The sequence below is a fragment of the Castor canadensis genome, chromosome 4 (genome assembly GCF_047511655.1).
Source record: "Castor canadensis chromosome 4, mCasCan1.hap1v2, whole genome shotgun sequence".
Taxonomy (NCBI): domain Eukaryota; kingdom Metazoa; phylum Chordata; class Mammalia; order Rodentia; family Castoridae; genus Castor; species Castor canadensis.
The window spans coordinates 185,716,515-185,721,721 of record NC_133389.1 but is presented as its reverse complement, the minus strand read 5'-3'; positions in this window follow the sequence as shown (position 1 = coordinate 185,721,721).

Below are 5,207 nucleotides of genomic sequence, written 5' to 3'. Positions count from 1 at the left end.
ACCTCTGACCATCGACACCAGGGTAGCCAAAGTCAGCTTTAGCAGCATTGGGCCGGCGTTCGGCATAAATCCCCCATCTTTAACAGCAGCAGGAGAAGGGGAGTGCAGGCATTGCATCTTCCTGAGACCCCGCAGCACCTCCTGGAGAGTTTAGGCGACACCACGCACACCTGCTCTGGGGACACACAGTGGGGACACTAGGTGAGACGCTGCAGGAGGGCGAGTTGACCGTGCACTCTGCAAACAGCTCACGCGTTTGGTTTATTACTCAGTTGGCAAGAAATACCACAGGTTCTAATTTCCTGTTGACCCTCGGCACTCTGTGACCCACAGCTCGGTTGTGAAATATTACCTCTCTCCCTGAAGAATACGCCACATCCAAGGGTCCCCATGGTCCCCAGCTCAGCCCACCACTCCGTAGCCACTCACCGCTCACCCAGTTCTCAACAGGCAGCAGGGCCTTGATATATTTTTCTCTGTGTCAGTTAACTCCATATTTCAGTGGGCTTTACGAGGTTTGAAACAAGAGGGATTTAGTCCACCTCACTCTAACACTTTGCGTGCGCTTCTGCTTCTACAGAAGAAAATACTTATCTGCCGACAGCACATTCTAGGGAGCTCGAATCGATGAGGAAATAGCCCGCGTGTTTGAGTACGTGAGCCAGCTCCACTCAGAAGCTTATGTAGGAACAGGTACTTGACGCTCCTCGAGTGCATGTGTCCTAAGGCCACAGGGGCTTCCACATTAAGAAGGTAAAAGTTATTGTTTAATTTCACTCTATAAATTGCTAACCTGTTTTTCTCATTTTACAGGTTTTTTAAAGCATTGGAAAAGCATGTGTGAACTTCATCTTTACATGACAGCGTCACAAGGATGACCACCATTCACTGTAAACTGATACAAAACCAAATTAACTGTGCAAAGATTCTTGCAACATTGAAAATCCATCTGCAGAGCACTGTGGCCCCTTACAGAGGGGACAGGGAGCTGGGCATGGTGGCTCACACCAATAATCCTACTTAGTAGGCTGAGATCAGAAAGATTGAGGCTCAAGGCCAGACCAGGAAAAAAGTTTGTGAGATCCCCTACTCAACCAATAGCTGGGCATGGTGGAGTGTGCCTGCCATCCCACTACTGCAGGAGGCATAAATAAGAGGATCACGGTCCAGGCTAGCCGGGGCAAAAAGTGAGACCCTACCTCAAAAAATACGGAGATAAAAGAGCTGGGAGCATGACTCAGGTGGTACAGCAAGTGCAAAGCCCTGAGTTCAAACCCCAGTACCACAAAAAAAGGAGAAAGAGAAGATGTGGAAGAAATTTATAAGATCATATATGAATTTTTTTAAATACATATATGCAACTCAGCATGGCAGTAACTCCAGAGAGCCATGAGTGCCATAGGGAGCACCTGGAGCAGACGCAGGTAGGTGCTGGGGGCACAGCTCAGAGAGAGGAAAGGCCACAGCCCCTTACGGTACCAAGACAAAAACATTGTCCCTCTAAAATTCTATCAACCCAAAAAGTATCCATGGAAAAAAGACAACAAATGAGAGAAAAAAATTACCAGTGGATTTTCTTTACCAAAAATAATAAATTCTTCAGACAAAGAAGAAAAGTATAGCAAATGGAAAGTTGAGTTCATATAAAATAATGAGGAAAATCAGAAATGAAAAGTATAAAACACATTTGCTCACTTTTGAAGTCTGCACCTTTAAAGCAAAAATAGTAACAGTGTGCTGTGAGATATGTAACATAAACAGAAACTGAACAAAAGCACAAGCCATATTATCATCTTAATAGATGCAGAAAATGCATTTGACAAAATTCAACATAAACTTATGTTTTAAACAGTCCATCTACTAGGAAAAGAAGGAAACAACATTAAGCTGACTTTTTAAATCTTCAAAAAAAATGTCTACAGCTAACATTATACTGAATGGTGAAATTCTGGATATTTTCCCTCTAAAACATAAGAAATAAGGACATCCAGTCCTACCCTTCTGTTCAGCATGTTACTAGAGACCCTTTTTAAATCACTAAAAGGTATACACACGGAAAAGAAAAACAAAACTTTACTTGAAGGTATTACTCTGTACTAGAAAACCCTAGTAAATGTATTAAGGGTAAAATAAAAAAGGATTAAGTTTAACAAGGTCACAGGATATAAGATCAATGCACAAAAATTGATTGAATTTCTATAAACAAGCAACAAATAATTGGAAACTGAAATTTTAAAAATATTTAATTTGCTGAGAGAATATTTTAACACAATCAGTGAAGACTTGTACAAAAAGGACTGACGCATGACTGAGTGAAATAGAACAACTACATAAATTTAAAGATATACCATGTTCATGGAACATTCCTCCCCTAAGTTTTTATGATGGTTGATTGTCACCATGAGGGTGAAGCCAAAGCAGCAATGGAAACCAGGAAGTTGGAGGTACCAGGAATGTGGATCTGATGCAGGAGTGAAGAATAACTGGACACAACAGTCAGGTGCAAAGCAACAGGTTTATTAGGAAAGGAGAGGAGAGGAGGGAAGGGGAAGAACCGGGGCGTGGCATCTTCTCTTTCTCCAAGTGCATCCAGCGTGAGTAGGTGTGGAGGGCAGATAGAGAAACAGGAATGACCTGAACCAGTTGGACTTATGCTTTAGTAAGTCATCCTCCACTGCCCACATGGTAAACACTGTCAGTAACCATGTCCTTCCTGACGGACCACTGGTCCTGACCTGCCAGTACATCCAAATCCCACAAGACAGACCCCACAAGGTGGGAGGGGAGCACCTCCGGAGATACAAGGTCAACATCTCCCATCAGTTGAGGTGAGTGAAGGAAAGGACCCTCTGTTATGGGGTTGGGCCTCACCCGCTCTGTTGAATGTCTTGAGATCAAACCTAAAGGTCCCAGGAAGAAATCTGGAGGCCCAGGACAGCGGCCTCAGCTTCTGCCTGAGCCTCAGCTTACCAACCCCAGAGCAGCATCAATATCTCATGACATAGACCTGCTGCTAGCTCTGCTTCCTCTCCCTATACCAGCAATTCTCCAAGCATTTTAAAGAAAATTATCACATCTTTCCACAAAAGTAAAAGAAGTATGTCCTGGGTCCCCCGTATCCAGCAATGACAGGGCCAAGGTTGACTGCTCGCTCAAATGACCCACTCAGAGGGAAGGAGAGTTCACAAGGTGGAAAAGGCGAGTCTCCACTAGGTTCAGAGACCCCAGCTGGCCCCATATGGACATCTTATGCTCCAGCTGTGTCTGGCCCTACAGTGGCACCTGCTTTCTACTCACTCTCCAGAGCCGGCAGGACTCATGGCCCCAGCCAGGGTGGAGGTGAGGGTCAGCAACCAGCATCCCCAGACAGAGGTAAAAGGCTTCAGCAAGCCACCATTAGTCAACATGAGAGAGGGTGTAGGGTCCAAATGTGGAAGGAAGACAGAGACAAGCGAGGCCCACTGGAATGAGGGAAACTGAGGCCCAGAGTGTGACTCGAGCACATCTCGTGGTCACATGCAGTCAAGCCTTCCCTCGGTGCCCAGCCCTGGCAGACAACCCAGGTCCTGTTGCCAGGGAGCCAAGGACCAAAGGTCCATCTGCAGAGGCCTTCTAGTCAGATCACAGTGACCAGACGATTTGTCCTCCAAACTGGACTCTGGAGAGGGAGGGTCCTCAGAGGAACATTGTCCAAGAAAGCAGAGGAACCAAGCTGTCCCCTCCGCCCAGCCCTGGCAGCTCCGGGCCCTCGCATGTGACCAGGACCAGGTGCTCAGAGAATGTGGGCAGCATGACCTTGCTGGGGAACAGGCCCCAGCAGGACCCTGTGAGCCAGCAGTGAAGGGCAAGCCCAATGATGCCACCCACACCTGGAACACTTGAGTCATTTCTGGAGTGATTTCAGAAGTCACTTGGGTAGGGTCCCTGGTCCAGCCTGTGTGACCAGGGAGCAGAAAGCCACGCAGCCATCAGCAAGAGCAGTGAGCTGATCCAGATCCCAACCTGCTGGCAATTACTGGAAGCAGTGTGGGATTTTCCATCTGCAGAATCGTTACACTCAGCGCTCTGCCTGCCCACCAGCTGTATTACAGTGCAATCCATCTTACAGACTTGTCACTTACGGCAGCTTTTCTAAAAGCGTCTGGACTGCCTCAGCACTGGTAATGAGAACTCTTTCCAACTTCCTGTGGGTTTTTATGGGCTTTACAGTTTTGTGCAGGTAATAAAAAATGGGAAAATAAAGTACATATAAACTTTGAAGCTTAAAACTGCCCTCTGTCTTGTTTTTTTAACTCCTTTTTACTTTTGTTTGCTTCTTCTAGATTTAACAAGCTACAAAAGAAAACAAGAAGTTACCAGAACGGGAAAGAGTGTAAACAGTGTCTCTCAGCTGCTATTTGTGGAAAATAATGGAAGATTTCTTAAAGGGACTAAAAAGACACCACCTTTCAGGACCCAGAGATGCTTCAGAGCTGTGAACCAGAGCAGGGTGGAAACGAGGAGCTGTGGGCACAGGAAGCCCAACTGTGAGACTTCGGGCCTGGGGTGTCTGTTCCAGTCAGCCACCTGAAGCGCTGACCAGCTTAGAAACTGAGGGATGAGGGCTGGACCCTGAAGGCTCTGCCAGGGCACAATGTTGTCCACCCCGATGGTCCTTTCTACCTTCTCTGTCCATTGATTCCATGTTTACATGGAACTATACATGGTTCAGCAAGGGTGGTGATTTCTCCAGACATTGGTTTTGACTGCCATGAGCACATTTTTCTGTTACCTTTGGCCAAACTTCTGAGGAGAGTTTTCTTGTCAGGAATTTTCCAGGATCCCCAGGACTGGGGACATGTTTGAAGTGGTAGAGACCTGCCTAGAAAGCATGAGGCCCTGAGTTCAAACCCCATACCATACCACCAAAAAAAATATATTTTCCTATATCTTTCCTTTGGGGAAATGATTAGTAGCAATAGTCAATACTTAACTAACCAGCATTCAACCAAGAGAATCAGTTACTCAACCAAAAGGTACATAGAAAACACGTGACCCTCATGGAGTATCAGGTACAGAGATAGACGGATGGATGGATAGATGGATAGATCTGTGGGTGGATGGATAGACAGATTGATGGTAAGGAAGATGGATGGATGGATGGATGGATGGATGGATGGATGGATGGATGGATGGTAAGGAAGATATATGGATGGATGGATGATAAG